Source organism: Giraffa tippelskirchi, chromosome 8 (genome assembly GCF_054371585.1).
Source record: "Giraffa tippelskirchi isolate mGirTip1 chromosome 8, T2T-mGirTip1v1.2.pri, whole genome shotgun sequence".
Taxonomy (NCBI): domain Eukaryota; kingdom Metazoa; phylum Chordata; class Mammalia; order Artiodactyla; family Giraffidae; genus Giraffa; species Giraffa tippelskirchi.
Genome location: NC_137282.1, coordinates 147,888,991 through 147,916,061, shown reverse-complemented (window position 1 = coordinate 147,916,061; position 27,071 = coordinate 147,888,991). Strand labels below are relative to the sequence as shown.

The 27,071-nt window shown below is 36.9% G+C and overlaps 1 pseudogene across 1 annotated transcript in view; it reads left to right on the top strand.

Moving 5' to 3' along the window:
* The window catches only part of LOC145519045 (regulator of nonsense transcripts 3B-like), a 59,419-nt pseudogene that overhangs the window by 10,059 nt on the left and 22,289 nt on the right, over window positions 1–27,071 (top strand). The window contains exons 3-4 of the transcript XR_014063493.1: window positions 4,217–4,231; window positions 5,309–5,420. The product of XR_014063493.1 is annotated as a regulator of nonsense transcripts 3B-like (transcript). The remainder of the gene's footprint in view (window positions 1–4,216; window positions 4,232–5,308; window positions 5,421–27,071) is intronic.

Genomic DNA, 27,071 nt, shown 5'->3' with positions numbered 1-27,071 from the left:
AATGATACATAAAAAACAAACACATAAAACAAACATTTTTAATCTCACAGTACAGTGTCTTGAAAAGTACAGTAGTGCAGTACAACAGCTGGCATATAGGGGCTGGCATCCAGTCAACAGGCGAGAAGGGTTACTGACTAGGGGAGGGAGAGGGGATGGGAGATGAAAGAGCTGACGGAACATTTGCAATAGGAGATGGAGTGCAAGCTGCAATTTTTCTCACACCTGACATGGATGGAGAACACTTTCACATCTTTCAAAATTCGCAACTTGAACTTTGTAGGGGAACTCTATAGGGGACTTACTCTAGATGTAGGACTAATTAAATATTTATAAAACAGTCAGATATACTAGTAGAAATACATATACTATTTTAATTCAAACCCTTAGAGTACATAAATATGGATTAAAAAAGAGAGCCAACGAGTTAACGAATGTACACTTTAGAGATGGCTTTGGTCCAACATTTAATGTACATTAAAATGAATTTAGTGTATTTTAAGGTCTATTTCAAATACTCAGTGCATAGAGTTTTGTTTTTTAAAAACTGTAATATAATAAATACTGTGCAGAGATTCTGAATGCCCATAGTTTATAATTATCTCAAAGAATCTTTTCACCCCAGGCCACCTGGAGGCTAAATTTTAAAGTAAGGAAAGTTTGCGTTTACCATTTCTTTCCTTATTACCTTTCATTTTTAGGAATGAATCTATTACCCTAGTCCCTGAGTTAACCTACACTGTCATCCACAGCCTTTCCTTCTTACCTCCAAAATAGTTTGTCTGCTGCACAGGACATGGTACCATGCTTTCCTGATAGTCCTGATGAAAGAGTCATTGCTCCACCCTCCTGAGTCCCAGCCATTGTTCTCTGTTTGAAATGGGATTATTCACATATTGAGTGATTACCCCTCACCATCAACCATGCATAAAACATGATGTATGGTCTTCAGCACTTACATACTTCACAAAGGATCAGAAGTTGCCTGAAATTAATATGCCATCTTAGCTATGTAGACCCGGTTTGAGTGTAAAAATGAGAAATTTTATTCTAGTGGTTACAGCTGAATATCCCTGACGGGTTTCCATATATGTGAAGTAGATACGATAATCAAAATGTCATGGGAGCCGATACTACTTTGGCTAATTCAACTGATGTTACTTTCCTCTGTCAAAATGAGCTTCAATTGTCCCAGACATCACGAGCGATGTTCACTTTCCTTTACAGTAAATCCCTTACATACAAATCTGCAAGTTGTGAACTTTCAAAGTGCAAACATGCCCAGAGGAAAAACAGACAAGAGGACGAAGAAGTAACTGAATAACCAAAGAGATTCATGACACAGGAAATGGAAGAAGATTTTCTTTATTTGAGTGGGCACTGCCGGTCTTCGAGGCATAGGACTCAAACACAGAATGGTACATGAAAGTTGCAGCAGTCGTTCAAAATGCAATCTAGTGATACATGTCATCGGTGCTGAGAAAAAAAAAAAAGAGCTACTACCTACTCATCACTGGATCATTTTTCCAAGGGGGTAGAAAGTAAAGAAAGTGAAGTCTCTCAGTTGTGTCTGACTCTTTACGACCCCATGGACTGTAGGCTGGAAGGCTCCTCCATCCATAGGATTTTCCAGGCAAGAGTACTGGAGTGGGCTGCTATTTCCTTCTCCAGGGGATCTTCCTGACCCAGGGATTGAACCCTGGTCTCCTGCACTGCAGGCAGACTCTTGACTGTCTGAGCCACCAGGGAAGCAGATAGAATTGAATCCAGCAAGGAACCAGAACTGTGTCATCAACATCCAGCATGAGTGCAATTGCAACGTTCTCTCTGTCTCCTATTGCTGACAATCCTTCAGCTCTACTATCTCCCACCTCCTCCCCCTCCTCCAGTCAGTAGCTCGTCTTATCTGCTCACTCCATGCCAGCCCTTGTATGCCAGCTATTGTACTGTATTTTTCAAGGACTTGTACTGTAAGATTAAACATTTTTTTCTTTATTTTTTGTGTTTGTTTTTATGTATTATTTGCATGAAAAATATAAGCCTATTACAGTACAGTGCTATATAGCCAGTTGTGTTAGTTGGATACCTAGGTTAACTTTATTGGACTTATAAACAAGTTGGACTTTTGAATGCACTCTTGGATGAAACACATTAGTATGTAGGGGACTTACTATAGTTTCTTACCATCCTTGCCTTCGATGGCTGTTTTTGCTGCAGTTAAGGCAGAGTGAACCCAGGAGATCAAGACATCATTCCATTTATTGTCTTTTCCCTCATCATCGTTTCCCTTTCTTAAAATTCATTTGATAGTGTTAGTTCTTTAAAAATAGTCTCAGGTAATCCTGTGTTTTATCCAAAACCATACCAATCCAAAAATAAACTAACACAAATTATTTACCAAAAAGAAGAAAGCTCAAAACATATTTTAAAATGCAATTCAGCAAAGAGAGAATGATGTCTGGATCCTCTAGGGATAACATACATCTGCTAGTACAGCTGACTATTCAGTTCACCTAGTAAATTAAATTTGACCAATGGGATATTGGTATAGGTGACTAATGAGAGACCCACACAGAAATAAAATGACATACTTCCCAAATTTATGACTTTGGCTCACAGGTGTCCCTGTGGAAATCTTTAGGTCATATCAAAGCGGAACAAAAGAGCATTGACCACATAGGAGGAGAACTGCCTACAAGATTGATCTAGAACAACTCTCCTTGGTTACTTCAGTTCTCACAGCATGTTAACTCATAAGGTGAGGACAAACAGACAAAGTAATCAGCCTGAATTAAATAAACCCCAACTTCTTAAAAATACCCAAAGGTATATTATTAATAATAAAAGTACTCAAGTCTTCTTTTGCTAGAAATTATTATGTTTTTGATTATCCACCAGTAGAACTTACCATATTCCTGTTTCCTACAATGTATTAGGGGAGATGAAGACACTGATTTATGGTAAAAATGAGAATTTGCCCAATGTCACCTAACAGCTTAATCAATAGGGGAAAATAGCATGTAAAATACAGTTCTGCTTTCAAATCCTTGGCAGATACTCAAGCCATAAATACTGATGTATGGAGTATGCTTATATGCATGATCATTAGCCAAATTATATATCTATAAAGGAAGTACCTTCTCTTATCTATAGGCTTAGTTGATATCTTTTTCTAACAAATGTGCAGAAGCCATGTATTGCAGAGCTTTTCAGCATTTATGTTGCTTGTAAAACTTGATTCTAGGACTATTTTCTCCAGAATCCTGTCACTAGACTCACTAATCTTATTAGAGAGGGTGATAATATATATACTTTACAAATAAGGCCCACAAATAAACATTTCCCTATTTCCTCAAGATTAAACAATTAAATTCTTGCATCTTATAGACTATGGTGCTTGGCAATAAAGTTATACCAAAACAATAGACATAAACTTGCCTCGAAAGTCCCTACAGTTTACTAAGTGACATAGCATTTATTTGTATCCTTGAGAAGTTCCACTCCCAAACACCCAGTAACTTCTAGCACCCTCCGTTTCTAACATCATCTAAATTCCTTTATATAGAACAAGATACAACTAGTTATCACACATTAATTGCCAGATGAGCAACATGGAAAATAAAAACAAAACTGAAACTGAAAAGAAATCTACAAGCAGTGTCTATAAAAACCCTCACTGAAAAAACGAAAAGGCTTGTAAAGGTTTAAGAAGTGAACTTGTAAAGAGGTTGAGGCAGAGTTTGGGCCCTGTCTGTGGCACACACTGTCTGAATTTTGAAAATATCATCTAACAGCTACCATTGCTTCGCAATGGAATCATTATTAGCATTTGGAGCAGGATAATTCTTTGTTGAGTCTGCCTGAAAATCTGCAGGATGTTTACCATCTTTTGCTCTTGACATCAAAGGTCATTACAACCTTCCATTTATCTTTATCTTGACAATAATGCCCTCTCCTAAACCTGCATCTTATTAATTGAATAGAAGTTAGAGATGAAATGGGTGCTATCACCTGTGTTGAGAACCTCTATTTTTTAACCATAATCCACCTGTTATTCCCTCATTTATGAATGGGAATTTTTTTCACAAGTTAATTTACTTTGTTTTTAAGTTCTCAAATTCCCTACAGCTTACAACATAAAGTAAAATCCTCATGATAACTATTAGACTCTTTGAGGTGGTGTTAATATTTTCTTTTTCTTTTTCTTGTCCCACAGGTACAACCGTTTTGTGTAAGATATGTTTTGGTGGGTATTGGAGAAGTAGGTGATGCAAAGTATATAGTACAATAAGAAAAAAATGTAACCTTCTATGTGACATTCATTTCTCCAAATCCTTCTTACCCTTCAAAGCCCAATACAAATGTCAAATCTGAAATATTTCATTTCATCCTCTGCCTTTCCCTCCCTCTCTTAGTGAACTTATACTGTGTTTATGCTGTGAAACTGGAAATAACAACACATTTATTGCATCACATAGCAACCGACTTCAATACAACAAGATCAATTTTAATAAGATAAATATTAAATCTTACCATGAGTCTAAAAAATTAACTGTTTAAGTGCAGACATATGTCAAATATTGATCAGCTCATATATTGGAAAGACTAAAGAAGATTCTCAAAAATTCTGCAACAACAGCTGAAAGAAACTAATTGTGACTATGCATGTGGTTAAAGGAAAAAGGAATCAGAGAAGTGTTCTCTACATTTGAAGATAATAAAGCTCTTCTTTCAATAATCAGGTCAATTTCTAACCCACCATTTACATCTTTTAGAGGATCCTCCTCTGCCCCTCCCCCCTTGCCTGGTGGGCTTCTTTCTCTGCCTCAAGTTCTTCTTGTACCAATGGAAACAGATGTGCAGGGACCATTAAGAACAAAATTATGACTAAGCTAAACTTGATCTTGGATAGCTGCCTTTAACCTCTCTCTCCCTCATGAGGTTTCATGATTTTATATCTACTGTCTTTTGTGAAATTGAATTTAGTCATATTCTAAGACATCCTCATTTATTTTGTTATTGAGTTCCATCTTTGTAAATGGAAAGAGGGTTGAATTGAATACGTAAGGGTAGGTGACCTTTACCTGGTGATGGAATTGTGAGAGAGATTTATGATGGTGAAAGAATCCATGTCTACACAGCCAGCAAATCCCAGCATTTCCAGTCTCTGCCACTGCCTAATTTCTGTCTGCCACCTTCCTCTGCTGCAATGTTCAGTCAAGGTCTTCTTTGGTATGTTTCAACTGACAGCAACATTTACAAATAAAATCCTTACTAAAGGTGAAATAAAAAGATTTTCTCCTTTAAGGTCTGAATTTAGGAACCTGTCTTTTCTCATAACAGCTGATGACATCTCTGGTGTCGAGGAACAGAAGGAAGACTCCATCTGTTGGCAGGAAGAGAAAAAGAATGTACACAAGGTACGATATATTTGCAATTTTTTTTTAAACACTGGAGACAGGAAATGTTTGCGTTAAAGTGCTAATGGCAAATGTCTGGGTGTGTGTTCTTTATTATTATGCTTGCATTTAAAAGGAACTTAGAGATGAGACTTTAAATAGCCAGTTTTTGCCAAAATCATTTTTAAAAATATGATCTATACTATTAAAGTGAATGACATGTTAGAAAAAAATTAAGCTTGGTATACAGCGATCTTTAAAATTATAGCCGTCATTTAGTCTGTAACCACTATCATTTTAGGTTCCCTGATGCAGAAAGAAATACATAATGAGATAGCCCCATTAATTTAGAGTTTAGGATATTTACTTTTACCCTTTAGGTGCTTTCAAATTTATTAATTTTGTCTTAGGAGAAATCGACGTATATAAAAGATGCCAGCCCTATCCAAACCTGACTGAATCAGCAGAATAACTTAACCTGTGTGGCTTCTGTGTATCAGAAATTAATTATCACCTAAAAAATGGGCTTTTGTGAACAGCCTGGTTTGGATCATTTTAATGATGTGTTACAAAATACAGCTTAACTGCATAAGTAATTTCCCCTTTGTTTAAAAGAAAGAAAAAGACATAGAACAAGGACAAGTAAAAATGCTTCCCATTTCAAAGCAGTCACTCTTGAAAACAATTCATCTACCTCTTACAACATTCCTCTTTGACTAGCCGCTAGCAGGCACACACATCCAGTGCAAGGTGTGTATGAGTGTGTGCACATGTATGGCTGTCTCCCAAAAGTGCTAGTGAATTCACTTGTTATATTTCACTACGTGTCTAAAAAAATATGATTCTTCTAAACTCTTTCAACTTACTTTAAGGCTGAGAAATCACAAATGAACTAAAGACTCAAAAAGGGTGGAAACCCTTGTGTGATTAGATTTGCTGTAGTGAAAATGGCATTGGCCTATTAGTACTTAAGTTCTCAGCTACTTCAGGAAAACCATTCATCAGCATAAATAAAACGATCACATAGACTTAACGGGATTCATTCAATGCTGACTTTGTCTCCTGGTGTATGGTTTTCTCTTTCCTATTACACACTTGTTCACACATCCCAGCTGTTAGCCCCATTTTTAGTTCTTGCTATCACTGGGCTTCTCAGGTGGTGCTAGTGGTAAAGAACACACCTGCCCATGCAGGAGACATAAGAAATGCAGGTTCTATCGCTGGATCAGGAAGATCTTTTGGAGGAGGACAAGGCAACCCACTCCAGTATTCTGGCCTGGAGAATCCCCATGCAGAGGAGCCTGGCGGCTACAGTCCATAGGATGGCAGAAAGTCAAACATGATTGAAGTGACTTAGCATGCCTGCACTCACAGTTTTCCACAACAGCATTTCCGATACTAATTTCTCTCTTTGACTGCTGTAGGACTGGGATTTTTGTTAGACTCAAAAAATTACTAGTCTCCCATTTCACAGAGAATATCTTGCTTTCCAGTCCTATTAATATATTGCACCCTCTTCCATCTTTTCCTCCTGTTCTAACATCTTACAATGAGAAGTTCCTCCTTCATCCAAGATTCATCGCTGCACCTGAAACCTGGGGCCATCAATGCCTGCCTTCATGACTCATTGACTATCTCTCCTCTCACCTAAAATAACAACTTCTCTATCTCTCTCTCACCCCGGCTATCTCCTGCAGCATATAATCGTCCTCAAACCACTCCCAGCTTAAAATTTTGCTCTGATTTTTCTTTGTAACGAGCACACATTTCTCTCCTTCTTTGAATGGCAAAGCTACTAGAAAGAGTAGTTTGAATTTGATACTTCCAATTCTAATTCTCACTTAGTTTCTCATCTGATGCAAGGTCATTTCTGCATCCATCATCCTATAGAATCTGATCTTGTCAAAATCATCAGAGAGTCTAGCTGCTAAGTGCCACGGACACTTTAAAGTCATTATCTTGAACTTTCTGAGGTGTTAATACTGTAAAACTTTCCCTCATTTTAGAAGCTCTTTCTAGTCTTCTAGTTAATCACCCTTTCTTGAATTTTCTCTTCTCTTGACCACCTTGTTATAGTTTACTTTTTTTTTTTTTCTGAAAAATTCAAATAGTCATTTCAGGTACTCTAGGGCTTCCCTGGTAGTTCAGTTGGTAAAGAATCCGCCTGCAATGCAGGAGACCCCAGTTCAATTCCTGGGTTGGGACAATCCGCTGGAGAAGGGATAGGCTACCCACCCCAGTATTCTTGGGCTTCCTTGGTGGCTCAGCTGGTAAAGAATCTGCCTGCAATGTGGGAGACCTGGGTTCAATCCCTGGGTTGGGAAGATCCCCTGAAGAAGGGAATGGCTACCTACTCCAGTATTCTGGCCTGGAGAATTCGATGGACTATATAGTCTATGAGGTCTCAAAAAGTCAGACATGACTGAGTGACTTTCACTTTCACTCACTTTCAGTGTGATACAAATAAATTACAGTTGTGCCAGAGATAGTGATGCTACAGAATAAGAATTTCCAGGGAGCTGACTCTGGACATGTGCCATATAAACAATTGCTCCTTTTCACTGTAAGACATAATGTTGAAAAGTTTGGCAATCAGTGATCCAAACTTTAAGAAGCTGCTGGTCATGAGGGTTTGAGTTCAGTCTTATTTAAGATCCTCTTCTCATTCTGCTAACTCCCTCTCAGTGATCTTCCAACACTGACATGTGGATGATTTCCATAAGTAGTTGTGAGTCACATTCCAGACATGCAGATTCAACTACTTCTTCAAACTAATTTGTTGGTATTTCAGGCATCTCAGATAGTTTGAAATGTCCCAAACTGGACTCATTATACTTTTCCCCCCAAGTACATATTCAGCTAAATTTTGCATATTGAGCTTGACCCAATTCCCTAACCAGTTGTCCAAAGATTGAGGATTATCCTTTCCACTGTTTCCTTTCTCTCCATCACATCTATTGGTCATTATATTCTAGTCATTTTCATTTCCTTAATACCTCTCACATCTAACCCTGCACATATTTTTATGCCAATCTCTATATTACAAATCTATCTATAATTTCCTACCATAGGCAAGCAAATCTAAATTCTTTTTAATGAGGCACAAGACCCTTCCCAGTTTTATCCCCCATGAGTTCAGTTTTATTTCTCGTCACGTCTCTTCTTCTCTTATCTGTATCCACTTCCTAAATTCCAGCCACACACAACTTCTTGAAAGTTTTCTGGTATATCATGTTCACTCACTCTCACTTTTTGTCTTTTTGTATTATTCTTCACTTGTTAGATCATCTTTATCTTTCACGACTTACCTAGGCATTCTTCAGCTTGTCTTTCTTGACAAATTTTGTACAGCCTCCAAAGTATGCTGAACTTCACTTAACCAAAGTATTTGACACCCTATGGTGTAATTTCCATCTACTTTCATGGCTATTCAATTAATAGTGAGGTGCTTAATGGCATGAAAGTTGTCCAATTCATCTTTGTATCTCTTTCCTTTACCACAATACCAAGTGTTATGGTTGAATTGCATCTCTATTCCCATCCCCAACTAAAAAACATGTTGATGTCCTCATCACCACACTCCTAACGTGGTGACTTAAATGTCGTGCACAACATGAGAATCATGAATCAGGTTTTATTTGGGGCAAAATGAGGACTATAGCCTGGGAGACAGAATGTCAGATAGCTCTGAAAAACAGAGTCTGGGGGAAGGTCAATGTATTTGTGATTTTGTTAAAGGGGAAGTACATGCAATTAAGCACATATTTTTTGCAGAAGTTTCTGCTATGCCTCTGAAGGTTACTGCTACTTATGAGGAACAGATGTCACCATGAAGGATTTTAGTGCTTTTCTAGATATGATGAGATACAAGAATTAGGGTAGATGGCAAGTGCCAATGGCAAATGCCAATTTGTAGCTGACATTTGCAAATAGAATCTTTGCATATTTAACCAAGTTAAGATGAGGTCATTAAGGTATGTGCTAATCCAGATATGACTGGATTATATTTCCCTTTAAAAGGGGGGAGTGGACACAGGCACACAGAGAAGAAAGACTATGTGAAGGCACATAGAAAGAATGCCATATAATGATGAAGACAGATCAGAGCGATGCCTCTGCGAGGCAAGGAGTGTTAAAGGCTGCTGACAACCCAACAGAGCTAGAAGGGATAAGGAAGGATTCCCTTCAGGTCTCAGAGGGAGCATAGAACTACCTACACTTTGATTTTGGAGTCCTGACCTCCAAAGTTCTGAGACAGTAGGTTTCTGTAGTTTTAAGTCCCTCAGTTAGTGGTACTGCCTAGTCATGGTAGCTCTAGGAAAATAATAAAGATACAACACCAATATCCTGAATAAATTTGTGGGCAGTCTCTCCCCCAACACACACAAAATATTCAGAAGTACTGAATGTTTGCAGCCTCATTTCTGTAATTTGGTCAGAACATGCTATGACATTTTTTTTTCTTTTGGTAAAATGCAAGTGACAACCATCATAATACTTTCCTGAAGAAACTGTTGCAATTAAATCCATACAAAACACTTAAGCAGAATATGAATGCTCAAAAATATTATTATTATTGCTGTTACTATCTTCATTATTGCTAGTGTTATTGCTTCATGTGGCACCTGGGAGGGCATATTCACATTCAACTATTCAGGTCTGGGACATAGGTCCCCCAGGATCCCAGCCCTTGCACCCTCTGCATGCTTTCCTATGAGCTAATCCACCTTGAGACTTTCCTTCTGCCAGAGGCCAGGCACATGCTGTCAGCCACCCCTATATTTGGCTTTGGATCACAATTTTTTTTTCTGTCCAAGAATAAGTCCAGAAATTGTATGTGAAGAATGGAAAACAAAACAAAACAAATACAGGATTCACTAGAGATAAATGTTTGCTTTATAAATAACTCCTCAAGAATGACTTCTTTCATTAAACAAATTTGTCAAGAAAAATCCAAATTTTATAACATAAATAAGAGCTGATTATTCACTTCTTATATACACATTCATTTTCTAGATTTTCCTTAGCAAGATATAGCAGTTAAAATTTTATAAAAGTGAGTCTATTTAGAATTTCTTGGTCAGATATCTCATCTATAGAGAGACTACAGTATGAACATTTATTCCAGGCCATAGATAACAATGTTGATGGTCTTGCAGATTTCTCTCTCTCCTTAGAAGTATCTCTTTCTTCCTTTTAGGATCCTATCTGGAGGTTCCCAACTGCCGGGATCTAATGCCTGATGATCTGAGGTAGAGCTGATGTAATAATAATAGAAATAGAGTGCACAATAAATGTAATGCGCTTGAGTCATCCTGAAGCCATCTCCCACTCCCACCCCACTCCACATTCACTAGCCATGGAAAAACTTTCTTCCAGAAAGCTGGTCCCTGTTGTGAAAAAAGCTGGGGATTGCTGCTGTAGTCTGATACTCTTCTAGTCTCTAACCCTTCAGTAAATCCTGACTACAGGATTGACCCTAATGATATAAAAATTCTAAGTTATGCATGACAAGTAAATTTAAAATGTTTGTCACTTCCAAGAATGGTTAAGATGGACGACCATCACGTGGTTCTCCAGGTATCTTCATGCATGTGAGAAAGGGACATTAAGGTGACCTTAAATTCACTTATATTGATAGCAATGAATGAAATGCTACCAAGGCAAATGACATCACCTTGGCTTGGAGCACTTTATATAGTTCTCCAAGGCTCTATCAGACAAAAGTGGATAATCCAATTCACTAATTTCTACATATTCTTGATGATTTGCAAGTGTTAAGGGAGGAAGTTTATTTAGTACCCGATATCTTCATTTTTTCACTTTCAATAAAGCTAGGGAACTGGCAGGGATAAAATGCTTTATAGACATAATTTAAGAGTCATAAAGAAAAATAAGAGGAAAAAATTGAAAACAAAAGAGAAAATCCTCACTGAAAAACAGATTAGAGAGTTGGCTGTAATTTGCTGAAGATATTCTGTGACTTGGAGTAGCCTGGCTCTGGAACTATTCATGGAGTGTGGTGAAATCTTTTATATCAAACAAATATAGTTTGGTAGGGAAATAAAGATAAAGAAAATAAGAGAAAACACCTTCCAGCTGGCTGTTTTTATTGGCAGCCTGCAAAGGGTGAATTGGTGGTTTATGCAACCAGGAAAGAGTGTTTGTGAAAGAAAAGAGAAATGAAGTAAGCAATTAGAAATTTCAAGTTGGTCTCACACCATTCCCTTTCCTTATATTCTCACCAGCACTCTTCCTTTTCAAGGTCTGTCTGAAATTATCAGTAAGGCTGCCAAATGGGAGGGCAGCTGTCCCCCTATACAGGATGATATTCTACTTTCTTTGGGGTTGGATCTATATTATTTTACGGATAATTGAACTATTAAATATCACTTCTACATACCATTATGCATCGTTTGACTGTTTTCCCACAAAACTAATAAATGAAGATGGTCATTTACAAACTATGCTGTGTATCAGCAAGAAACTTAACTTTTGGAAGGGTCAGCTGAGCCACAAATTATATCTTTTCTGGAAGAAAGGCAATGTCTTCAAGGGAGGAACATTCTATTTCCTGAAGACTATTCCAATCACTGAGAATATTGGATTTATAGCAATAGTTATAATAATAGCAGATCCGTGAGGTTATCTGATTCATAGGGGAAGAAAATACCATAAATCCTTTCTATTTTTTACATATTCATGTTACACTACCACCAATAAGATCACATATATGTGATATTTGCTGTCTTCATATTAGCAATAGTTAAAGTTGTCCTTCCATTTCAATGTTTACATAAAATAAATACCCTCCAATAGTGGAGATACGTATTTCTGATTGACATGATGGAGTAGAGGTTGTACTGTTGACAAGTTGGGATGGACAGTTTGGCACAACCCAGGAAAATCAGGATCACTGACTCCTGCCCACTAAATGCCAGGAGCATCCCTACCCTGAAGCATTAGGGAAACAAAGCACAACCTCCCCTCCTAAAACACACACACACACACACACAAATGCACACACACACACACATTTGCAACCATTCCCTGGGTAAACAGTGCTACTCTGGTTGAAAGGCACAGATCTGAATTTTTTTTAAGTATATTTTCTTAAAATATGAAAGAGAAGTATCAAGAAGAGTACTTATCTTCCCTTGCCCACCTCAACATTCTATCAAGCTAAGAAAAATCCCTGTTTCCTAGTATCAACCACTTTATCAGAACAGGAAAATTTGTATAATATCTGGCACAGATTAGGTGTTGAATGAACTCTGCATTTCTTTCCTCATGTCCCTTTTTCCAAGAGGAGGAAGTGAAGTAAGGAAACAGTTCATGTTGAAACATTTTGGTTATGACTTTATTGCTCATTTGGAAAGGTTAAGGCATTTTCTTACCCATTTGCTTATCAAAAGCAGGCTGTCCACTCTTGTTTTGTCATCTTGATGGACAAGGCATAATTTGTTTCATGTTCTTAGCACAGAGCCAGTCTTTTCTAGACAAGTTGCAGGCAAATTTCAACTGCAAGAGTTATCAACTATTAAAAGAGGCCATGTACAGCAAGGCACCAGCTCTTGGCTGACTGATACTGCCTGCTGTTTTATTTTTGGAAAGTAGCCTAAAGCTATTATGGCTCTGGGTTTATGACAGGCATCATATATTGCTATTTCAGAAGAAAATTTAACTTCAAAAATCAAGTAGCCTGAGGGTTTGGAATCAAATTTAAATTTTTAATAAGTTGTCAAAAATACTTTGCAGTATTCAGTTATAACTGGACTCAACCCTCTGCAAATTAACATGCAAACTTTCCCACTTTGCTTACAGTTTCTTATGCAAAAAAAGTTAAAGGACCAATATCAATTTATTACTAAGAGAAGGAGGAGGTGCTATTTGTTTATTTTTTGTGTTTGACAGGGACATACTAGCCTGAATATATTTCTGTCTAGAACTAAACTGATAACTGATATCAGTTCTTTTGATTGACTTCAATTTGAATATGCAAATAAAGAGAGTGAAAAAGTTGGCTTAAAGCTCAACATTCAGAAAACTAAGATCATGGCATCTGGTGCCATCACTTCATGGCAAATAGGTCGGGAAACAGTGGAAACAGTGGCTGACTTTATTTTTTGGGGCTCCAAAATCACTGCAGATGGTGATTGCAGTCATGAAATTAAAAGATGCTTACTCCTTGGAAGGAAAGTTATGACCAACCTAGACAGCATATTAAAAAGCAGAGACATTACTTTGTTAACAAACGTCTGTCTAGTCAAGGCTATGGTTTCTCCAGTAGTCATGTATGGATGTGAGAGTTGGACTATAAAGAGGGCTGAGCTCTGAAGAATTGATGATTTTGAACTGTGTGTTGGAGAAGACTCTTGAGAGTCCTTTGTACTGCAAGGAGATCCAACCAGTCCATCCTAAAGGATATCGGTCTTGGGTGTTCATTGGAAGGACTGATGTTAAAGCTGAAACTCCAGCATTTTGGCCACCTGATGTGAGGAGCTGACTCATTTGAAAAGACCCTGATGTAGGGAAAGATTGAAAGCAGGAGGAGAAGGGGATGACAGAGGATGAGATGGTTAGATGGCATCACCGACTCAATGGACATGAGTTTGGGTAAACTCTGGGAGTTGGTGATGGACAGGGAGGCCTGGCGTGCTGCGGTTCTTGGGGTTGCAAAGAGTTGGATATGATTGAGTGACTGAACTGAACTGAACTGAATGTCTCTGCTTTTTAATACGCTGTCTATTTTAGTCATAGTTTTTCTTCCAAGAAGCAAATGTCTTTTAATTTCATGGTTTCAGTCACCATTTGCAGTGATTTTGGAGCCCCCAAAAATAAAGTCTGTCACTGTTTCCATTGTTTCCCCATCTATTTGCCATGAAGTGATGGGGCCGGATGCCATGATCTCAGTTTTCTGAATGTTGAGTTTGAAGCCAACTTTTTCACTCACCACTTTCACTTTCATCAAGAGGCTCTTTAGTTTTTCTTCACTTTCTGCCATAAGGGTGGTGTCATCTGCATATCTGAGGTTATTGATATTTCTCTCGGCCATCTTGTTTCCAGCTTTTGCTTCGTTCAGTCAGGTGTTTTGCATGGTGTACTCTACATATAAGTTAAATAAGTGGAGTGACAATATACAGCCTCGATGTACTCCTTTTCTGATTTGGAACCAGTCTGTTGTTCCATGTCCAGTTCTAATTGTAGCTTCTTGATCTGCATACAAATTTCTCAGGAGGCAGGTCAGGTAGTCTGGTATTCCCATCTCTTGAAGAATTTTCCACAGTTTGTTGTGATCCACAGAGTCAAAGGCTTTGGCATAGTCAATAAAGCAGAAGTAGATGTTTTTCTGGAACTCTCTTGCTTTTTCGATGATCCAATGGATGTTGGCAATTTGATCTCAGGATGAACCCTGCAATAGGAACTGTAACCACCCATGAGTCACTGAGAAACCTATTTAGCATCTGGAGAGAGAATCCTATAGTTTAAGTGGTGATATTAATCAATGACTTAGTCATCTACAAAGCAGGCATCAGAACTGATTATCTAACCTTTGTCGTCTGGTCATATGGGTGAGCTAATTAAAATATTGATTATTTGGTTATTATTGATCTGGAAAGTAGATCTGGGATAGAAGGAAGGGATTATAGGTGGTTTGGATTAAGTCTAGGATAAATGTATGGTGTCATCACGGCATTTTTGAAGACTCATTGTGTTAATGAAACAAGGGAGACTGTTTTTAATCAGATAGAGCTTGTTTTAAAGTCTTCATCTTCCTCTTATAAGCTACGTAACTTTGTGTAGGACTTTTATTCTTTCTGTCAGTCTCTTCATATAAAAATTTCTAACATCAATCATGATAAAAATAATGAAGATAACAAAAATAATACCTGCCTTATTGCACTGTGATGGGGATTAACAAAATGTATTGGAAATAAATTCTGCAATTGTTTCTGCCTTGAATGGTCATTAATTTTTTCTTCTTTACTCCTATTTGGGACCTAAGGCAAATAAGAGGCTCAAGTAAGCCTCTAGAACTTATTCAGGCTAACAAACATATGGGAAAAATACCCATGGAGTGATGTTTGGCTAGTACATGCTAGTCTGTATTCAACTTACCAGAAAACAGAAAGTGGACATAAAAGCCAACTTCTTTCTGATTTTCTAGAATAAAGCCTTCAAGGATATTTTCTAAGATGTCTAAAAGACTATCTAAACTGCATATTTAGCCTCTTACAGTTGTACTGTCAGAATGACAAATGTATATGCAAAGTATATGAGTATCTGAGAACTTCATAGGACTCAGAGCCCTTCCAGCTCTCTGAGATATTTTGGAAAGGCACAATGAGATTTCAGTTATATTTTAAGAAGTGGTTAAATTTAGATGAGAAGCCTAGAATAAAGAAATTTTAAGGAGTCCTGGATAATTCTAGTCCTAAACATACAAATATTTAAGATCTATTCCAGGGATCACACAAGTTGTTTGGAGAGAAGGTTCTAGAGTATTCTCATGAGAGAAAATAGAAAGATTATTTGGAAGTGGCTTTAGAAGTCTCAGATGCTCAGTAAGCCCTGTATCTTCAAAGATTTGATAGTGATGAGAATGGAGCATTCAGAAAACTCAGCAGTGATGTACTGAATGAAGGGAAGGCAGAGAAGCTAGAGATATGAGCTAAAGAACAATCTATTATGCATTATGAATAGCACATATGATTTTCTTTAAAACACAATACAAAATCAGAAAGTAGTAAGGAATAGATAACAAAATAAAATTGACAAAATGTTGATACTTTTAAGCTTAGGTGATAGCTACTTGGGAGTTTCTCCTGGGTATATTAAAAATTCCTCATAATAAAGGAATATAAATAAATACATAATATTAATATTTCTTAAACTTATTTGTGTATTGCCACTTTGAATAGTTGAAGAAAGCAGTTGATAATCCATCCAGAAATATGCATTCATTCAAAAATATTTGTACACATACATTTGCAAAAGTTCATAGCTCTCTCTTCTCCCTTAACCTCTCTGTGAAGTCCATCCATGTGCCTCCTGACTTCAACAGATTTCTTGTGTATATACAGGAAATATCTCCAAGTTAAGACTCTTGGAGACTTTAGACTGGGACTTTGGATCTTCAAGTGCAGTTCATGACTCCCATCCCTCAAACCTTGGCTTTGACTCAGTTCTGTTTTACTTTCCCTTCTTCCCAAGCCCCTTCTGTTCTTTGTCACACAGAACTTTTCAGGGGTGACAATGCTTCTCTCATTCGTCTGCTGTTTAAAGAAAGACAGGGAGTCAAGACCAATTCAAAGAAAGAAGTGGTTTATGATACCATACCACAAGGTCACAGAAATGTTTATGATAACAGAGGCATTTTCTAAACTCTGGTGAAAGGAATTAAGTAGATCTCTCAACAGCTAATTGGTATTACACATATCCAAACTGATTACTCTTTCATCTAATGGAAGGTATGTTGGTAAAATCTAGGAAAGGAAGCAAAACACCCTATCAGTTAATAACTCATATTTTGGAGTGACAAGAACCAAAACTCAGTTACATACATTTCTTACCTTTGAGACCTCAAGAAAATTACTTATTTCCATGAGCTTTCATTTTTTTGATCTGTAAACTATGTGATACATAACTCTCAAAAAGATTAAAGTGAGAAAGTGTTGATAATACTTCCAATTAATAGTGACAATGAGCTGGTAATTTCCAACCAGGGCTTAACCAAGTTTTTATGTAGTACTCAAGGTTGTATTATTTATCTGAACAAAGCCCTGAAGCATATGACATCAGGCATTCCCAATGTGTTTCTGTAACATCATCTCTTTTTCAGAACTCCTTAGGATCACTCCTTTTTGTACTTTTTTTTTTTTCCCCACCTTTCTAAATACATACCCTGATTATCTTCCTGGATCTTTCCAATCCTCTTACTCTGTAAGTGAATCCTCAGGATTCCATGCAATGTTATGGTTTTAATTACTACCCATACAAGGATGATTCTTAATTGAAAAAAAAAAAAACAAAAACCTTCAACCCTTTATTATCCTCAAGCTCTAGATTTGGAAATGAAAATGTTGAAAAGTCAGCATTTCCAGAACTGAGCTTCTATTCCTTACCTACTCCCATCCCTGTAACTATTATTGCTCTTCAATTTTCCACCTCAGTTAAGTTTACTGCTAACCAACCTAGAGATCCTATAAATCCTCCTCCCTCACCATCCAAATTCAAACAACTCTTGTTGAATCTTCTTAATGTTTTGTGCTTTCTTCCCTGTTTACCTCCCTATTGTTACTTCCTCAATTCAGAAGTCATTGTCTTCCCACTAGATTTCAAAAATAACCTTCTGGCTGGCTTCCCAAACTCGTTTCCCCTTTTCCAGTTAGACGTAGCTCCTCAAGAACAGTCATATACTAGCTGTGGCAAGCTGCATTATTTTTCCACTTGGTGGAATTATTTATAATTATAGAAAAAGAACCAGGTAGTTGAAACTAGAATCATCACAGAAAACCTGGAGTATATTGTTGCCTATGTTTTCATGTAGAAAAATTTTCTTGGTTTATCTACTAAAACCATTTTACATTTTATTTGTCCTTTTTAATATAATGCAGTCCAACGTCATAGGATTAAGCAGGTTTTTAAACAGAAGATAATGGCTTTGTATTTTGAAGTTTAGAAACCAGTGTCAGTGATGAAAATAAGAACATGTGATGACTGATCTTGTCTTGAGCTCTTGGGCCTAGATGAATTTAATATCAGAAAGATGCCTTTTAAATAATGAATGGCTTTAAGCCACCCCTTCATATAAACTTACTTTTATTGTTCTTTTCTATCTTCCATGAGTCAAAAATAGGTTTGACTGAATGTTAAGAAGCCAGAAAATGTCTACCCAGTGCAAAGTCCAGATAGTTTATAGGTTTTTCTTAGAAAGTTTATCCACAACTGTTGTTTAGCCATTGTTATTGTTGTTTAGTTGCTAAGTTGTGCCTAACTGTTTGCAACCTCGCAGACTGTAGCTCGCCAGGTTCCTCTGTCTATGGGATTTCCCAGGCAAGAATACTGGATTGGGTGGGTTGCCATTTCCTTCTTCAAGGTACCTTCCCAAGCCAGGGATCAAACTCCTGTCTCCTGCTTGTCAGGTGGATTCTTTACTGATGAACCACTAGGGAAGCCCTCCACAACTACAGCATCCACGAAAGCAAACAAATAGTCTATCCTCATTATTGAAATAATTTTGAAATGAAGTATTTTGGAATTGTATGCTTCTTCCTCAGACCTGCCCTCAACAATTTAGTTAGGGAATGTGATAATAAGAAATAGCTAATGTCAGAGAAATTTGGAATTGAGAGAGACTTTCTGTTATTTACTTTAAAATATACCAAATTAAACTTAGAGGGAACAAAAAGTGCAATAATAAGAAATAAGAGCGGACATAGCTAGAAGAAAAGAAATCAGAGAGACATTAATATTTTTGGGAATTCAACATTCCCAATGCCCTGCTCTATATTTAGGTAAGATAAATGTTTTCAGAAAGGAAGAAGAAAAAAAAAAAAAAAGGACGGACATTCTGGCCTTTTTAAAGGCTAAATAGAGCTATTTAAGGAACCATTTCATCAACGGGTTAGTTCCCATCTAATCTGGTTCTTCTGAGACAAGCTACTGGTCAAAACATTTCATCAGCAGCTAATCAAGACAACTAATGGTCTATGTAGGTAGGCACTTCATGACCTGGAGTAGTTTAAATTAATCTTATGTAACTGACAGCTGTCAACTTTCATCTAGCTTGTGAGTTAAGAACAAAAGTAAGAAACCAAAAGTTAGAAACTCTTAACTTGCAATAGTATGCCACTTTGCTTTCTAGGGTATTTTAAATACTAGCTTTTCAAGAATTTGGAAGAGGACATTCAACTAATCATTCTTCAGTTCAACATTTCCAACAATTTTAATGGATTATTTCTGTAGCATTGTATTCTAATGGATCATAATCTGAATACGTATTTAAAATGAACACAAAAGTTGACACACATATTTATTAGAGTCAAGGTCAAGTTTAAGAAACATTATAGCTAAAGAGAAGGTTGGGTAAATTAGATGACCAAGGTCATTTCCTAAAGGACACATCCAAAATAGGAAGTTAAAAAGTGTGAGTTTAGTTTGTTACTCTGAGTACTGTGAGCTTCATTAAGCCATTTAAACTCTATTTTCTTGTTAAATTTGTTGAACGAAATAAGCTGTAAAGTCCATTCAAGCTTGATGATTCTTAAACCAACTATTAAATAGACCCTAATTATGTGTATGCAAATGATTTACATTTCAAGAAATTTGCATCCCTTACCCAAGGGTCAGAATACAATTTACATTTGTCAGATATACTTCTGTCTGAGGCAGACCATTTCATATATGTTGGCATTTTTCTGGTTTTCCATTAGGAAAATACAGGATATGTTTAGCCTAACATCAAAACTTAGTTCTAGAACAAGATTTTCACAAAGAATACAATAGGCATTAATATATGCTGTTGAATTAATGAATAAGATATACATGAAGTAACAACTCTTTTGAATCATTAATATTATTAGTTTAATCTTCCAACATGTATTATCATTTAAGGTATTCCTAAACTGTATTGGTTAGCAAAACCAGTCCCTTTGTTTATAAAGTCTTAACTCTAAGTTGTCTTTATTCACGTGGATGAGGAGAAAGGTACTTTTTACTTCCCAAAATTCCCCTCAAAAAGAGCTGGGTCCAAAAAGGGAAGTGTCCATCCACTGAAATTTTGATGCTGAAGCTGAAGCTCCAATACTTTGGCTGATGTGAATACTGATGTGAACAGCTGACTCCTTGGAAAAGACTCTGATGCTGGGAAAGATTGAAGGCAAAAGGAGAAGTGGGTAGCAGAGGATGAGATGGTAAGATAGCATCACTGACTCGATGGACATGAATCTGAGCAAACTCCAGGAGATGGTGGAGGACAGAAGAGCCTGGCATGTGCAGTTCATGGGGTCGTAAAGATTCAGACATGATTTAAGCAACTGAACAACACCAACAAAAACTTCACTTCAGGCTTGATGTGACTTTTGGTTGTCAGTTTACAACATGCATGATGAAAATGCGTTAGGTTGAGGAACCTAGCAGTCTTTATTATTCACAGAAGTAGGAGAAGATAATGCTATTCTATTTAGTCTTAATAGTCTTTCTCCCTTTTTAAATAAAATGTGTTTTATTGAAGATTAGTTGATTTGCAATGTTGTGTTAATTTCTGTTGTACAACAAAGTAACCCAGTTATACATATAAATGTATATATGTACATATATTTGCATAGTCTTATATATATATTCTTTTCCACTATGATTTATTATCAGATATTGAATATAGTTCCCTGTGCTATACAGTAGGACCTTGTTGTTCATCTATTCCATATTTAGCAGTTTGCATCTGCTAATCCCAAACTCCCAGACAATCCCCCTTTATGCGTCTCTGCCATGACAGTATATAGTAATCATTATGTTCAACTGACATAAAACTTGAAACTTTTTTGTTTTTTACCATCCTTTTTTTATTCAGGATCCTAGTTCTTCTCCTCTTTGTCACACAGTAGCAATGAACACAACATTGTAAGACAACTATAATAAAAATTAATTTTAAAAAAAGATTCTAATTCTTCTGTTGTCCTTGGATGTAAACTTGCAGAGGTTCTTGAACCTTACTCATTGCTTTCAGCTGCAAAATAAAACTTTACTTCATGAATAAAATATCCCATCCATTATCAGAAACAAATTTGCAAACTTGATTTGGTTTGAAAGTGTCTCCCGTGCCCCCAGCTCAGGCTTCCACACATGGGAAAGATTGCCATGAAGGGAAGAACAGGTGGGCTCCTTCCATCTCTCCACTACCTCCAGAGCTTCCCTGCCTTCAGGTGGTTCTGCAGGGCTGAGCCCTGGGGTTGGGACACAGGAGAAGCAGTGAAGAAAGGATGGCAGGAAGCCCTCAAATCATCAAAAATTCTCCTGAGCTTGTGTTAGTGCTCTAGGGGCATGGCAGGGGTTAAATTCATTTTGCCCTGAGATATGTGACTTCTTTGGAGACCTTTGTGTGTCTCCTCCTCACCCCACTTCCACTCATCTAAGGAAGTTTCAAGTCTAGTTCCCTTGAGTATGGTAAATGTCCTAGGAATACAATGACACCTCAGTGTCCTTCTGCCAGGTGATCCTCTTGCATTCATGAGTTTGCTTAAAGGAAGTTTTTGCTATATCCTTCACTTAACAGTCTCTGGGGATACGATTAGTTCACAAACAGCTACTCTCTCTCTGCCAATCCTTTTTACCTTTGGGATGACATGGTTGCCAGTCTTCTGCAATTTCCTTTGGTTCAATTGGTGGGGGTAGGGGTGGGGTTTCTGAAGATGCAGTACCCATTTTGGTGATTTCTTTTAAAACCCCATTCTCATGACTCATGGACACCATGGGGGAAGGAAAGGGTGGGATGAACAGAGAGAGTAACATTGACGTATATACACTAGCATGTGTCAAATAGCTAGTGGGAAGCTGCTGTATAACACAGAAGCTCAGCTCTGTCCTCTGTGATGATTAGAGGGGTGGGATGGTGGGTAGGTGGGAGGGAGGATCAAGAGGGAACAGATTATATATATATATATATATATATATATATATATATATATATAGCTGATTTGCTTTGTTGTACAGCACAAATTAATGCAGCATTGTAAAGCAATTATACACCAATTTTTTTTTGTTTTTTTCTTTTTAAGCCTTGTTCCAGACATGGGATAAGGAGCAGATGAAAGATTTCTTCCCTTCCTTTTGGGAGAGATTCAAAGCCACACTCTCTCCTAAGAAAATGTCCTCAAGAGTACCCTCCATGTACAAGAGGAGTTTCAGAATTGTCCAATGTATTCTAACCACTATTTTTTAAAAATTCCTAAATTGTGTTAGCACTGTCTTTAAAATGTGGTTCACCTGAGACTTTGAATTAAGCATCCCCTTCCAGAAATAACACTAGGACATTTTCCTCTCTACCTACCCTCGTTTACCTAGAGGTAAATGTGTTTGGTGACTAGTGTCTGAGAATTGACACAAATAACTCTTTGAAACATTATTATGTCTGCCAATATTTGATTATAACATTGTATACCATTGATTATACCATTGTATATGGTTTATACTTATGTCAAAAGAAAATAGCTGGGATGTAAAATGATATATCTATAGATCGCCTTTGGAATTTTGCCTTTGAAAGGCCCTACATTAGTCTTTTCATAGATTATATTTAAAACCTGTTAAAATGTTCTTATCACCTCAGTCTGAGGAGAGAGGCTTATTATTACTTTTTGCATTTAGCAAAATAAAGATCAGAATTGCTGTTACTTGTTTAAATATACTTTAGGGAGTTCAAGACTAGAAAGTACATTCTGGGGAATTTTGAAGTGGGATTGTTCACTGTGGTTGTCACTAGACACAGGTAGCTATACAAATGTAAATTTAAATTAATTAGCTTCTATAAAATTAAAAATTCTAGTTCTTAGGTGCCCTAGCCATGTTTCAAGTACACAAGAGTTATAATTGGCTAGAGACTACCATGTTAAACAGTGCAAATATTAAAAAAAAAAATCGTAATGTTGTACACATTTCAATTGAATAGCAGGGCTCTGAAGATAGATACCACAGTTAAACCCATACCCATCCTTCTTGTCAGGGGAAGTAGAGGGATGTTCTACAGTTGTTCAGGATGGCCTTCTAAGGCAGGATTGAGAGTTTGTATCATACAAATGATGAAATGCCTTTCTTGGCACAGCTAAGCTGGTTTTGGTGATATGATTGAGGAAGCTTCCATGTTGGGCAGGGCATTAAGAATTGGTTCTTCTCAATTATGAGGTTATAGCTGTGGGGAAATTGCCTTTGTATTACTAGATGTAGACTTCATTACTCAGAAGAGCTGAAAGAGGATCTTAAAAGAGGCCAAGTCCCAGGATTTGACATTGTGCAAATTGAAGTCACTGCTGAATGTTAACATTTTTGAGAGAAACTCACTTGGCTTACAGGTGTGAGATATTTCCATTTTCTCTTCCTGTGTCTTTAGAATAGTTATAATTTAGACCCACAGTCACTTATTGGGGTAATGAGATCTTCATTCCTGTGTGTAAGATGTCACTGGAACTTTACTAGGAAAATCGTAATGCACCTTCTCTTTATACAATTTATTTATTCTTCTTTGCTTTTTAAAACTGATTTATTTTATTTCAAAAGACCAGGAAAGGATGAGATAAAACCTGGAGACAATGAAAAAATACATCCTGTTTGTTTTCTGTACACAACAAAAGGTTAAGGCTATTTTTTTTTTTTTTTCAAAATAAAGCAAATAATTCTTTGGTCATCTATAATAGGACAGAGCTATTTTGAACAGTTTGATGTCATAGCTACATCCCTCAAGGAAACAAAGGGGAAAGTCAGAGGAAAGGGAAAAGGCAGCTTTGATAAGTTCTGCCAGCCACTGGGCCCTGAGAGTGAAGCATCCTGTTTTTATCATGTGGCCGAAAACAGTGGAAAAAAATTTACTGCAATCAATGGTACCATTCTTTTGTTATTTCACAGTTACCTGCCATAATTCCCTAAATAATCACACCAAGTGAGGGCCTTTTTAGTGACAACTGTAAAACAATGGGCCAGTCTGTATAAAGGTCATTGGAAAATTACAGTCTGAGATGGAGAAAGAATGATGACAAACCAGAGACACTTCATGATATGAATAGCATTCTGAGTCCTGACTGTCACCACTAGGTTTTATGACAGTCCTATCCATGCTATCAATTAATACTCCCAATTACTGTAAAAGTCAGTGGGATACACTATACAGAAAAAGTAATAGAAAATATAATCCTCATAAAAATAAAGGATTCCTTTCAAACAAAAAATGGCTTCTAAATGGACTTTTGCGGTTCCTAGGATTGCTCAATTAATCAGTCAATCATTTTAAGGGACTTCAAGCAAAATGACCTCAGAGATTGCTACCACTTGGAATTCATAGCCTTTCAATCGTCTTATCTCTGGGTATCCAGGTGCAATCCTATAGCATTTATCAACACAGATCTATAGGATGTCACTGCAGCACAAGTACACTCCCAGAAATTACTGAAGAAACAGTTCTTCACCCATCTGTATATCAGACTGGCTTTCTAAGGCATCCTTCATGATGGGGCAAAAAGAGAAGAGACCAGCCTCTCTGCATTTTAGTATATTTAGGAATAAGTTCTAAGGTTTTTTCTTCATGGATATGGTTCTTTAATTAATAGAAGATCATTAAACCTGAAATTATCTGGTAACTGACTTGCATCTTTACTGTCTTTGTTAGGACTTGTAAGAAATATTTAAAAATCTAACCAGTTACCTGAGGGTTTGTTTTACTTGCTGCCAAACATCCGGGAAATTTAAACATATCCAGATAAAATGATATTTTCAATGATTTTATATGAGTTGTATAGACACAGCCTCAGATTGCAGGCGAGATGAATTGATATAATCCTGAAGAGCTATTTATACAATTAAGCCTCTATCAAGAAAGAATGTGATTTCAACCTCTGTCCTTTGGAAAACATGATTTATATGAAATCGATTTATTTTAGAATTTCTACATATTGTTTTCTTCTAGTATGGCTTCAAGCCTCCCAGTGAATTGAAAATATTCGAGTACTTGGAATCCCAATGGATTGCCACTGGGAAGGTCTCTCTCCCTCCCCCCCTCCCCCCTCCTTTTCCTGTTTTCAAGTTCCAGAGTCAGATATATGGCTGTGAGACAACACAGAAGCAGTGTCAAGAAAACCATTTTGCTCAAGGGACCTGGCAGTTGAACTCTCCCCAAAAGCTTTCAAAAAGAAAAAATACATATATATTAAATGTCAATTTTAAACAAATCCAAAGATTTGTGGAGCCCTTGTTCACCTCGTGATGTTGCTGGAGATATGAATATACACCAAATGAGCTAACAGATTATGAAAAGTCAATGCTTAAAATCTCTTGAGTTTTCTAACAAGAGATCTGGGAAGTTTAAAAGCCTATCAGGTTTCCCAGAGATTATTAACTCTGGCTTGCATTTCAAAGTATATCAAGTGCCGTCTGCTTTATACCAAACAGAAGGGAATGTACTACCAGACGGAGCAGACAGAACTAATAAGAGCTGTAATAAATCAAATTAAGAAATATTTATTGAACATCTCTGCATCTCCAGCATTGAGACGTTAGGTGTGTGATAAATATAAAATATAAATGAAAAGGTCTGTGGTATCAAAAAGCTTAAATGAATTTGGAGAGATAAGATAATTGCACAGAAAATAAATAATAAAGCAGAATTTGAAAAGCAATTCCAAAGGAATGACTCAAGAAATATCATAAATAATAAAAATGAACCAAACCAGGAACACAAAAAAAGTTATCATTTGAATTAGGCTAAACAGGCAACTTCTTGAAAATTTTTCTGTGGAGAATAATGTTGCCCTTCAAGGTATATATATATATATGTTTATATTTCTTCAAGACCCACTCTTTGGCTGAATCCCAGAACTGTTCTGTTTGCAAGGGGGTTGGATGGCCAAAATGGCTATAGCCAATAGACTCATAGAATGACGTTAAAGTTAAATCATCAAATAAAAAACATTCCATAGTCAAGTCACTGAATTGCACTGTGGGGAGATATGGATCATTATTCTTGAAAATATCATAATATGACAATAATTACAGTTTCTATTTAAATTGCTAGACTTATCTGAATGATCTACCAGATCTGCCCATCCTTCAAAAATCTCTGAAAGGCCAAGCTTTATAGCAGTTTCATCCTATTTCTCCTTTCTTGTGTGGATGTGCATGCGAAGTCACTTCAGTTGTGTCGAACTCTTTGTGACCCTATGAACTGTAGCCTGCCAAGCTTCTCTGTCCATGGGATTCTCCAGGCAAGAATACGGGAGTGGGCTCCCATGTCCTCCTTCAGGGGACCTTCCTGACCCAGAGATAACACCCAAGTCTCCTACACTAGCAGGCAGCTTCTTTTCCACTAGTGCCACCTGGTTATGCTTATTAAGAAAACCCAAAATTATTTTAACTGAGGTAAACTAAGAATGTTCCCATTCTCTTTGACCTGAAAGCACCTAAACACCCTCTGATGTAAGTGAGCTAGTTCCTATTGACATTCACACAGTGTTACTACATCATCTGAGTTTCGACAAAGACTTGAAACAAAGAATAACAAATAACCATGAGACCCAGTATAAAGTAAATAAACAAAGGAAATGTTTTTAAATGAAGAAAGAATTTAGAAACCCAGAATAAATTGACTAACACAGAGAAAGAAAGAGAGGTAAGCAAAAGGCCAAATGTCTTATCTTGAAGAAAGAGGAATCAAAAATTATTTTTTAATAGATTTTGGTCCTTTAACATGTTTCGAAGAATGGTGTTAAGATATCCAGCTAATCTCAAGTAGAACTAAAAATAGAATGCTTACCTTGAAGGTCCCTGCTGAAAAGAAAGCTGAAAGAGCCCCAACACAAAATAGAATAAACTGAAAAAGCAAAGAAACTGGAATTAAAGCGAATATCATGATTAAAAAGTTTTAAACCAGGCACAGTACATCAACAAGGTGGCTGCTAAGTCGCTTCAGTCATG